This window comes from Acanthopagrus latus, chromosome 6 (assembly GCF_904848185.1).
Source record: "Acanthopagrus latus isolate v.2019 chromosome 6, fAcaLat1.1, whole genome shotgun sequence".
Taxonomy (NCBI): domain Eukaryota; kingdom Metazoa; phylum Chordata; class Actinopteri; order Spariformes; family Sparidae; genus Acanthopagrus; species Acanthopagrus latus.
Window position 1 is genome coordinate 7,757,327 of NC_051044.1, and position 12,621 is coordinate 7,769,947.

A 12,621-nucleotide genomic window follows, 5' to 3' on the forward strand; every position below is an offset into this window, starting at 1 on the left:
CCCTCTTCAAGTCTTTTAAGCTGCTCACATTTCGTCGGCAGCGCTCCGAGACAATATGGAGCCTCTGCCGTGAATTCACCATAACTGCTTGAATGCCTGAGGGGTTGAGAGCTACACATCTCTCTCTTATCTGACTTGATTACCAGAAACTGTGTGTGTGTGTGTGTGTGTGTGTGTGTGTGTGTGTGTGTGTGTGTGCCTAAGAGAGAGGGAGTGCATGGGCGAGTGAGTAGATGGCTGAGTGATCAACTGATTCATTGATTGACTGACTGGCTTGGGTAAATGGCTAAGTGAGTCAAAACACAGTATGTGAGTGAATGCACATGAGGGACATTAATATCCATTTACCATGCAGTTCGGACCTTCATTTCTGCAAGCTGAGGGGTAACGTCGTGACTCCAGCACTCCTAACAACCAGAGCCACATTTGAATTTCGACAGACAAATTGTCAGTGATTTGCATCCAAAGCCATATCCCCTCGCCTGCACACTCCCCCACCCTCCATTTATGCTCTGCGGGTTAGCCGCATCCTCGAAGGCAATACAGTAAAATGGGAAACTAAACTTCAAAGGGAGTCAATCAATGGGCACAGAAGCCTATCATTTCAGCCAGAGAAAATCCATCGGGGTCCATTCATCAGGTCATAACTCCTGAGACGAGCCTGACCTTGCTTTGGCCAGCGGGGCCTGGGGGACACAAAGCTAGCTCGCACAGATGGCCCCCTCCACTCCTTCAGCGCCTCAGACGAGCTAGTTGATTGCCACAGAGGTTGAGGTCTGCAGAGCTGCTTCTGAGTTTTCTGCACACTGTTACACTCTTACCACCATTAATCTGGCAGTCATTTAAGACAAGGAGGCACTGTAACCCTCCCTCATAATGCTTTACTATCACTAAGTGCCTTATCAAGGACTTAGGAAAGCAAACATCTTACACACAGTCCAGGTTCATAAAATAGCCATTTCCTCCTAAAACATCCAAAGCTCCATCAGAGCTGTCTAAAATTATTTATTACAGAACTAAAAGTTTCATTTTGTCCCCCCAGAGTTTCCTCCGTCCTAACAAGTTAATAACTGCAGCTTTTGCTGCCTTAATCAGCCGTGATATTTGCTACATGCAGCTGCATATGAATGTGAATATTAGCAGAATATTATTATTATTATTTTCATTAGCCATTTCAACAGCATAGTAGGAATAATAGGGATTCTTTTATTCAGACTAAGGGGCAAAACAATGCACAAATAGGTTGGTTCCCCAGTCAGTAACCTTGACAAATGGCAGTGGCTATGATCTGGAGTCTCCAGATGTGAGGGTTAACCGGTACCCACTTCAGTATGGGTTAAAAACAGATTACAAGTTTTACTGTGTTATACATTGTTTTATATGTGATCAAATAAAGATTCTTCTTCTTCTTCTTCTATAACTGGAATATTTTGCCCATGTCAGTGTATTCATTGTCATACTCACCATGGATCATTCAGCAGAACCAAATGTTATTGTTTATAATTCCAAGCATTCCTCATTCTTGTTAAACCTGGTGCCTGTATTACCCTCAAGGCAACTTGACCATTAGCACTTCATTCAGACTGAGGTGTGTTGTGCCAGAGGCAGCTCGACTTGGTAGCCTCGAGCACAGATGAGGACCGTGCTACAGGGGTCTTGTAAGCCCACTCTTTTCAACTCCAATGCCACAGATTCATTTAGGTTTAAAACTCAGCCAAGTGTTATCACTTGAGGCGATTTATCAGACTTTGTGAAGCTCCATCTGAAGCCGCGAGGCTTTAGACAACTTTTTTCACATGTGCTAGTAGTACTCCCCAAGCGTGTTAACAGATTGTGAAGTGTAAAATTGGTGGAGATACCCACTAAAACCAACTGAATGTGGGAATATTTGTGATAATCAGATTCTGTCCCTGTCAACACCTGATCTGAGGGGCTCTTTTGCAAGCATATCCGACATCTTGGACATCTATGTACGCTGTAAGCAAATGTGTGGGGTCCTCATAAGAATGTGTGGATCGATCAGTGAGATAAAGCACTGAGCTATAACTCTGATCAAGGCTCTGCTCTATGAGTTCTGCTGTCCTCAGAAAAACTTGGCTGAATTACTTAAGAAGCTTTTAAATTGAACCACTGGCAATTCCTTGAGCAATAAAACTATAAAGTGTGGCTGTCTTGTTTAACCACTTGGCCTTAACAGCCCTACTGTGTGCAACCTATAACCCTGTGGATGTACTGGAGAAAATAACAGCTACAGTCCACCGGCAGTTGCAACATACTGCAAGTAAACAGAAATCTCACTGGTTTCCATGTAAGTTGTGGCATTTCTTATTAATCAGGTGTACCATTTGAATCAACAAAACATATACATGAGAATGCTTCTCCCATGAAGACTTGGAAACGTTTCCCTGCAAATCTATTCTGTGCAGATCCATATTAATCCGTATTGCTAATTGTGTTTCCACTGCAGGCGTGACAAAAATAATATCAATGTGCCCCCAATGGTATGTACTGAGAGGAACAACTGCTGCAGATCTATATTCGTCTCAGAAGCCAGTGACAGAGGGCACAAACTCTTCTGTCAAAAGAGACAACAGCCTGCCAACGGACACCCGGGGTGGGGGGGGGATTAGAGGAACCTTTCACCTGTGTGTAACAGCTAAAGGATTATGATGAGCACAAAACAGGAAGGAAAACAGAGAAGTAGGGAATTCAAATACAGACTGGTAACACTACTTTGATGTAACTCCTTGTACTGGACTCACAAGCGCCAAATACTGATCTGACCTGTAGTTTTGAGAGGCTAGGCTGACGCTGTTCTTTACTTCTGTACTGTCCACAAATCCAGTGAAAAAAATTGTCCCTTATTTCTTTTTGAATTCCCTGCTAGATGTCTGTGGCACTCGTTCTGACTGAAGGACACACACATATATTACTTTATATTATTTTAAAAATCCAGCTGTTTTATTCTACGGAATTCCTCATTAGTCAAGTTTAATATACTTGGCAGACCTCGGATGACATTTGACATTTATATCAAAAATCAAATTTCCTCTTTGACATTCAAATGTACAAGTAAGCTCCTATACGCAGTTGGTTAGTCTAACCCACACTTCTACTGCCACCTGATCTGAGCAGCTCGTTTGCAAGCATATCCGCCATCTTGGACATCTACGTACGCTCAAGTAGAAAATGGCCAAATATTCAGACGGTACACAAGAACAGTGATGATAACATGATGCTACTACAGGCAACCATGCCCCACTGTCTGAAATAATCAGTGGCAAATGTAATCATAAGCACATAAAGTGTATAAATCAATCAGTCAGTCAATCACATCCATCCATCCATCCATCCATCCATCCATCCATCCATCCATCCATGTATTGGATGGATAGTGCAGTAACAAAACTAACATAAGATGGCAGACACACATGTGCAGCCCAGTCTGCATGATAAACTGTTGGCGGGTAAAATTTCTGCAAGCCAGTGATATTTGCAAATTCTAAAGCACTTCCTTCTTATCACGTTCAATTTACATGCATATTAGCTTTTTCTTTCATGTCCGTAGGGTGGAGGGGATGGTGATGTAGCTCCATGTAGATGACAAGGACACCAAGCCAGTGTGTTTAACAAGATGCTTCAGACAACGTTTTCCAAACACTAACTAAGTGGTTTTGGTACCTAAACCCTAACCATGTTGTCACAACATCAAATGGAGAATTGCATGTAAAGAAATGTAAAGTTGCAACATATCCTTGGTTTGCAGTAATTTACTTGCTGACTTTCATTTTTGCGGGTGGGTTTGAGGTCAGGCAGCAACGCAGATCGAGTAGTGGCAGTTCCCCATCGTCTCCATTGGAAGCGCAAAGAGCAAATGAGATCTCTGTCTTCCCAGTATGAACAAAACAAAATGAATCCTGAATTATACATGTGCTTTTACTGTGAGGTCATGTCAAAATGTCTGCTGTAAAAATGATCAATTGTGGAAAAAAACGTTTTTTTTTGTTGTTTTTTTTTTTTAAATGTCATTCTTTTGATTTCAGGCATGTTAAAAGTCAGATCAGAGTCTCGGCACTTGGCTCAGTATCTGATTCCAGCAACTGCACCCTGAACAGAGATGAGAGCCACAGCAGGTCGAAGTCTTGTGTTACCTTTGAAAGTATGGGAAGAGGAAATGGAGGGTGGGAGTGTGCTCGCGAGGGCTCTACTTCATCAGAGATACGAGGAATCCTTCCATCTTGTTTCCTGTGAGTCAGAGAGGACGGAGGGGTGGGTGGGGAGAGAGAGACAGAGAGAAAGAGAGAGAGAAAAGAAAGAGAGTTTATGGCTCGCCTTGAGCTGAGTTTCTCATTTAAGCAGTTAAGAGCACAGCAAAATGTCTGGAACACAATTGAATCTCATCAAAGACGGTCATTCAACATCGCGACCACGTGGAGTGTCAAAATTATGCCACCATCCGGAGGGTTTCTTCTTTATTCAGGATGTGATGCTTGTGTCATTTGTGTGTGTGCAGTTTTCTGCTCTTGCACCAGTGAGTTTGAAAGCAACTTGATGAGTGCGATTGTGAAACGCAAGAGATCAGCTGCACAGAGGAACAGAGAATCACGGGAGAACAAAGTGAAAATTGATACAAGCGGAAGAAGAAAGGACCCTCAGCTTTCATCTCTTAACCCGCCACCCTCGCCTCTGTGTCTCTGTTCCTCCCGGCCTCTTCTCTCTCCTCTCCTCTCCTGTTCTCTCCACTTCGCTGTGTGATTGGAGTGAATTATTCTGACCAGGCTTCTGGTCACAGCATATTACTTCACACTTTGTCTCACACAACAGCCATTTGCGAGAACTGGCAGCCCGTCTGTGCATGCAGCCTGTTCACAGACCTGCAGCAGAGGGCATTTGGAAGCAACACAAGCTTTTTTGCAGCAAAAGAGACACAGAACAATGGCACAATCTGATTTTCTGGTCGAAAACGGAGTGAGGAATTGGGAATTGTGACATGAACGCTCACACATATTTCATCCATTCTGCCGTCTTGGCACGCACTGCATGATTTTAAAGGTGGGGAGGCTGAAATAAGATCATTTGCAAGAGCGATCTCTCTCCTGCATTGCTCGACACGGAGGCTGTCTCCATTAAAAAATGCCTCACCTATTACAACCAGGTTGAATCTGTGAGTCTGAGTAAACAGAGCTGCTCTTTTTTTGTGACAACAGACCGCTGACCTGGAGTCGAGGTTAGAAAATCTATTTGCAACAAAGCACAGGAACACACTGCTCTTTGTTGCCTCTGATCTCTGCTGAATCCTGGGAAATGACTGAACGAGGCTGTCAGATCTTTCCTGCAGCATCCTCAGCTTCTCAGAACTGACATCCCTCCAGAGAGCGAACTTTGTTACGTCTTTCATACGGTGCAGCTGGAACACAATGAAAATATGATGTCAAATGCTGCTTCCAGGCATGAGTGATGCACTAAAATCTGCCTACAAAGGACAGGCTTACTGGGCCTGTTCAGGCACAAATCTGCCTTTTTGCAGACTGAGATGACACCTTGTTTAACCGTCCCATGGGAAGAGCACGTGTAGCAACGTGACTTATCAAACCTGAAACACAAATTAATGAAACACACAGTTATTATCACACTGATTTAGAAGGTGTTGTTTCAGGACGACACGTACAAAAGACTTCCTCTGAATTCATGCTTCTTTGATCTTGTTTTACTCTTTGCACAGTTGATGCAAAGGTATTGTGGAAAACTTTTTTTATTGTTATTATAAAACAGATCTAGGTGCTATATAGGCCAGATATGCAGGATCTGATATCGCCGTGTTGATGTTGTTCCAGGGAAGATCATAATTACATAACTGAAACTGACAGATCACGTATTTGTAATGTCACAGCATCTTAACTCAAAATGGAGAGATCAGAGAGCAGAAAAATACTCACATGCGAGAATTTATCCTCTGCAACATGCTTTAAGTGATGTGAAACGGTATATTTTAACATGTTCTCACTCCCAGCTAATCAAAGATGGCAGCTTGGTCAGTGGCCTTAAGCTTCGAACTATGTCTCTCCACCTACCACTCCATCTGCATCAGTTTTGCACGTGGGGGCAGCATCACGAACACGACCATATCAGAAAGATCATATAAAAACTGTTTAGGTATCAAAATGCTCAATCCACAGACCAATCATACAGTCTGCATTTAGAAACCTTCCAAAAGGTTGTGATGTCACAGCTATACAGTCACTGCCCACAGCTACACCCACAATACGGCCGTGGTCGCCAGAAACATCGGCAGAGATGATGGGAAAATATGGTGGACAGTGCCTTCTCGGGGCTGTGAGAACTGACCAATCAGAGCAGACTAAACCTTTCGGGAGGAGGGGCTTAGAGCTGCTGTAAGCCTTGTTGTTGTTTTTGCAGTTGGCAGTCCACTCCCTCCTCTCTTCATCAACACATGCACATACAGCAGTAAACACCAGAAATAGCAGCAATCAGTAGGCCCGCCTCTTTATGCTGTTCTCTGTCCTGACTGGATACAGTGGACAGGGATACCAGAAAATGCCTTTACTCTTTCACTGCATGAGCAGGAGGATTAGAGACATGGGTTACAGATCAAACATTCAGTATGAGAAAAATGTTGCGCTTTTGAACATTAAAGTGTGTAAAAAAAAAAAAAAAATAGCAGACCACCAAAATAAAAGTATGACCCTGAAAACAAACATTAAAATTAGACCTTTAAGTCACCTGCCCACTGCCTCTACGTAAAGACAGCTAAACCCAAACCTCCCATGTGGGACAAACCATATCCAGAATGAAAGGCAAAGCACAAAGGTGCAAATCAATCTTGATTAGGAAGAGTCGACAGACAGAAAGATGAAGGCTGTCTGACAGCCTGCCACTTTCACTACGGATGGCATGCTCGGTGGCGCTCATCACAGAAGATGAATATATTTTCCGTGCCACGTGTGAATGTGTGTGTATTTGTGTGTGTGTGTGTGTGTGTGTATTTGTGTGTGTGGGGGCCTGTTTATACCGTCACTGCATTAATTTACAAGGCAGATAACAGAAATATCTGGTGAAAGGGTAAATGTTAAGTTTGACTCAGGGGAGAGATTTGACGCTGGCATATTCTGACGACCACGGCGAGCACGTTATCAAAATACCACCATCCTGACACATGACACGATGACACTGTACGATACGGTTACTAACGCTTCTAACGAATCAAAGTCAAATATTTTGTAATTCATCATCTGCTGGAAAATGCCCTGAGATGCACCAGTGTTGTCCATAAATTATTAGCAGCGTGAAGAAGAAAAGAACTACTGAACAGTACGCACTGACGGTGGTTACCAAACATTTATTCGATTCAAAAGTCCGAAATCTGCCACCCTTTGATGTGTGATTAAAAGTGGAGTGGCGTTTGTGAACCATGGCTGTCAGGATCCTGGGCATGAATTATGCTTTATGATTCAATATTTACCAACTTCAGCATATTCTTTAAAGTCAAACAGGGTGACAAGTCCTATAAAGCTTTTGTTTTATCAGTAATATCGCCTCTTTTTCTGTCGTTTTTTTTTTTAAATCACGAGCTCTCACGGCACCACGGCCTGGAGGCATTCCTGATTGGAAATCAGCAATTTTTATTTTTAATGGCATCACTCAAAAAAGTAACTAATATGCACTAGAAAGCCCTGGTGTGTTAATAAGCTCATGTATATTGCAGCACAGTACTTTTCCTCGCAGTGAACTGGACTTTGTATAGATAACCGACTCTGGCGTGTCCTAATGAGCTCTGGACCTGGCGGCGACTGGCACAGGTCGGTCCCGTGCACAGCGGCAGCCAGGTGGCAGGGTCACCGTGTCACGACGGCAGGATGATTGGCACCGCCTTAAACAGTGAGTTAGGCTGCGGCCTATTGTCAGGCTGCTCACACATGATGCCGGGTGAAAGGTTCATTCTTCAGTCACATCTGATTAACTACTCTCAGTCGTGTGGATGCAGAGAGCCAGAGCAGACGCTGAGAAACGTCTATAAGAGATAAGTGTTTATGTGGTCACTGTATTTGTGGTTTATATTGTCTGGTTTTTTTTTTTCTTCTTCATCTAGTAGGTTCTAGCACCTTTCTCTCTGTGGGAGACGCATTGAGCACAAAGCTCCTTCCTGTTTCTCTCTCACCATATTGTGGTCAAATTTCTCGTTCGAGCTGCAGCTGTATAAAAGCGTGTCACCTAGCAACATTACCTATCCCTCGAAAAAAAAAAAAAAGGAATGTGCTGTTTTCGGGAGACTATTCAGGAGTTAATTCCTTAACAGATGACCTCCAAATGTTTAACCATATCATTGTATCATCTCTGCTGTAATACTTGTACAACACATTACACTGATGAAGGATATTATTAGATGACTATTATCATCCAAGCTGACCAACATACGCTTCTGCATGGATGGATTGTAAAAGCAGTAGGTATTCACCTTTTTCTTTTCAAGTCTATAATGGTTTTCATGATAGAATCGTTTTCCTATGTTTATTCCTCTCAAAAGAAAATGATTTAAATAATTCTGAGAGTAAATCTGCCAATTAACGCTGTGTGTTGCCAGCGGCTGCCTCCACAGTCTGCTGGGTCGTGAGCTCTAATAAGACTCCCAGCTTCCTAAAGTCCAACGATGGTTCAGGCTGGGCAGCACCTGCAAATACAAATGAGCCGGGCAACGCTGCCTGCTCCGCAAACAGAATTTAAAACGTACATTTGAGTAGGACGGTTCTGTGCTTTGTGGTGGAGTGAAGAGGTTTAAAGGGTAATTCCGCCAGTTTTACACATTAAAGTGTGTTTAAAGGGTCTTTGGGAGTACTACTGCATATGTGAAAAAAGTTGTATTAAGCCGTTTGTGGTTTCAGAGGAAACTGCATATAATGTGATAAATTGCCTCCTGTGTTGTCACTCAGTGGCTTAGTGCATTGTGGGTAATGTAGGCACCAGGTTTAGAAGATGAAGAAGAATACGTGAAATAAAAAAAAAAAGGTGACATCTCTTGTTCTGCTGCATCAATTTTGATAATACAACCAAGAATCATGTTGATGGTTCAATGTCTGTGCTTAACAGTCTAAAGTGTCCGTGGTTGCAATGTTTGACCAGTGGACTGCTTTTCAAAACCAGGTGACATTACCCAAAATGCAAGTGAGCCACTGAGTGACATCACAATAACAAAAGGCTTCATATTCCTTTGTGTTAGTACTCCCCAAAACATGTAAACAGACTTGAATGTGTACAATTGGTGGAGTTGCCCTTTAAGGCCAGTCGGATATGAATCATCACCATATGTATCAACTACACAATCTGCTGACCGATCAAATATGTGTTTCCTCTGGTGGTGGGTGTTGTAACTTTTGGGCTATAGGCTTCATATTCTGTAAGTGAATTGTTTGAATTCCTGAAAAAGCTTAAAAAACTGTAAAATAATATTTTCACTGACTATATGAGGGGGAAAATCAACAGCAACAGATGTATCTGTCATCAATTGTATGGTGTGATGATTAATGCTTAGTCATTACCAATTATCCTTAGCATGCTGTTGGTCATGGCAAAAATATTTGGTTCAATTCACAAGGTGGATATGCAGCGTTTCTGCCATCTAAGCTGATTATAATGTGTAACTAAATACCTTAGATATCAATAAAGTTCTTGACCCTGCACCACACAAGCTAATGTACACATAATAGTATCCGTCAGTGCAGTGGGAATTATAGAGATCAGTTATGAAACCAAACCATTGAAATGGAAATTATGAAAACTTACAAGGTTAAACTCAAGGTTCATCTCAGAGGCTCATCAGCAAAACTCTACAATGGCTGTGGTTAATACTGCTGACCCCAGGCCACATACTGGCGGATGATGACTACTGCATGTGTGCCAGCTCAACAGATGCACTGGCAGAAAAAAAAAAAAAGAAAGCCATAGGCACAACAGGAAGAGTCAGATATCACCGGATTGAGTGCTGGCATGGTGCAGTAACCTCGCCTATTAATGGTGGAGGAAACTCCTTTGCAACAACCAGGCACACAAGCAAAAAGACCTTGAGGCATCATGCATTATTGATGAGATTAGAAGGGCCATCCGTTGCTTTGTAACTACAGTATATCTCAAACGGGTAACATGATGATTTCTGTATACACAAAGCAAAGAAATCTTAAAACATATGGGTAATAGAGTAGAGGCCAAAAGATGAGCTGAGGTCAAAAAACAGCACTGTGATGTAGTTGTTATTTTCAAGATTCGTGAAGTCTGAGTAGAGGGCAGTGGATATGGCTTTGGATTCCTCTGTGGACCTGGTTCCTTCAACTGAAAGATGTTTCTTCTTTTTTCTTTTTTTTTTCCATTTTGGATCATTGAAGAAAATACACTCTTTGGCATACAAACATTTATGATACCTCCACGTTATGACGAGCAAGATCGTCACAAATGAACGACCCTTTCAGGATTCTTGAAGCCAATCATCAGAAGACTTCTAGCAGCACCACCATGACTGGCAGTGGTGACTGTCTCTGCTGCAGCTTGCTGACAGTAACAGCAGCATATGTATTTGGCTTGATGACATAACAAAGAGGCTCCCAGCTACTGACGATGGAATCCAAAAACCCATTCCTCAGGAGATAAGGGAAACAGAAGTGCAAAAATGCTAACTCACTTTCCTGATTTTAGGTTCTCCCTAATTCTTTTAAACTATCCAAATGCCAGTAAGTCAGTATTTAGTTTACTTTAGACACTCTGTAATTACAGATCTGACGACACATAGAAACAGATATTTAGAGGTAAGATGCCTTCACCATAATCCCCCTGACATCATAAATAGGACGAGAAAACTGCATGTTTACCTTCTAGTAAAAGTCAATCATTAGCAATACTTTCCTGTCAAGGTTAATTGCAGCCTGTTGGCTTGAACTGCTCTGGAGACTGGGCTGAAAAGAGTAAGTGGTTCGCCCTTTGTGACCAGGACTCTGCTAAGTGTGGGACTTGATAATACTATAAAGGCTCATCATCATCATCATCATCATCATCATCATCATCATCATCGTCACCAGTCAGTTTCCTTTCTTGATGTCACGAAAAGACAAGTCCAATCAAACTGGAGCCCAAAGCAGAAACTTCTGCCCCATTTTCTTCTTTAAAATGTTTGACGTCAGTGTAGCTCAACTGAATCTGAAAGCTCAAAGCGATCTGAGACGAAAACATTGCTCTCAAATTCATCTCGACTGGAACTGCTCCAGGTTTTTTTTTTGTTTGTTTTCATTTGCCTTTCAGTGGCATTATAGATTAAATTCTCGCTCCAGGCTTTGAGTTTCCTGAGATACGTTAAATACCGAGCAAAAAAATAAATAAAAAATATTCGAATCGTATTTTTGCTTTAAGAGTAATGTCTTGCTTGGCTGCATCTTTCCCTCTGCCAGCAGCACACACACACACACACACACACACACACACACACTGAGAGACACACAGTCCAAGAGAGATAAGTACACATGAACCCCTAAGGTTTGCAGGTCCACTTAGTAGAGAGCAACTAATCTAATCAAGTACAGCAGCTAATGCACAATGAAAGCAGACTCATTTACTGGAGATGACAGTCAGCCGCTTCCTGGGCGAGCGAGAGGGGGGGGAAAGGGAGAGGGAGACGGAGGGAAAGTTCAGGGTCTAGAGTGTGAAAGGATGAAGAGATCAGGACAGATCAGCCGGAGCTGAGAAGACAGACAGGCAGTCTCTTCTTTGGATGCTTCTATCGCATATGTCAGTTTCTCTCTCTTATCTGTCCATCCCGTGCTGACTTACGCCCTCTTCCTCTCAGTTTATCTAGCTCTCAGCAGCGCACTCGCTCATCCCCGTCCGTCTGTCCTTACCTGTGTTCGGTGCTGCCTCACTTGCAGCTCAGTCTCCTCCCTTCAACAACTTGGTGCTCCTCTATGTATCGCGCCCGTCCGCGAGCGTCTGACTCAGTTCTTCTCTATCCACCAACACCTGCTGTCGGAGCGCAGCCTCTCTGCTGTCAGATGATGCTGAGAGCAGCCCTCCCTCTATCCTCCCTCTCAGTCCGAACCTCCCTGTTTTCCCTCCCTTCTCCTTCCTCCTCCCTTGCGTGCGTGCAATTAACTGTTTTTTTACTCTGCGATGAGCACGGACGCTCCACTCTCCCCGTCTCCTTGCTCTCCTCTGCCGATGTCCCCCCCCCCCTCCGCTTTTGTTCGCCTTCCATCTCCACCTCCCGTCTTTTTTCTCTTGATCTGTCTGTGACAAGAGAGCTGCCCATTCAAGCTGAGGGTGTTGCTTTTTGCCTCAGCGAGTCTGCTTGTTAATCACAGATTCTGCTCGTTCAACAGGACAAATTGAAAAAGAAAAAAAACGCTGTGGCCGGATGTAGGCTTGAAAGCAAAGTTTTCCCCCACTCTAAAACAGGGGGGGGACATTACCTCATCCGAGAGGCGACATCACATCTCTCTATCCTATTATCCGCCTCGCTCTGACAGCTTGTTCCAACATCATAAAACCACTTCTGCAGAAATTAGCCTAACCATCCCATTGTCCATTTGACACATTAGCAGCAGGCAGTTAGCTGAAAGGCTCTCAAATGCT

At 43.1% G+C, this 12,621-nt stretch overlaps 1 protein-coding gene across 5 annotated transcripts in view; it reads right to left on the minus strand.

Annotated features, from left to right (window-relative positions):
* si:dkey-166d12.2 (rap1 GTPase-activating protein 1) overlaps positions 1-12,621 on the minus strand; it is a 112,729-nt gene that overhangs the window by 31,911 nt on the left and 68,197 nt on the right. For 3 of the 5 annotated variants that reach the window (XM_037099996.1, XM_037099999.1, XM_037099995.1), the window contains one exon: positions 4,152-4,245. The gene's annotated coding sequence lies outside the window, so the exon portion shown is untranslated. Of the gene's footprint in view, positions 1-4,151; positions 4,246-11,891; positions 12,029-12,621 lie in introns of those variants that run through there. The other 2 variants (XM_037100000.1, XM_037099997.1) reach the window with 1 other exon arrangement.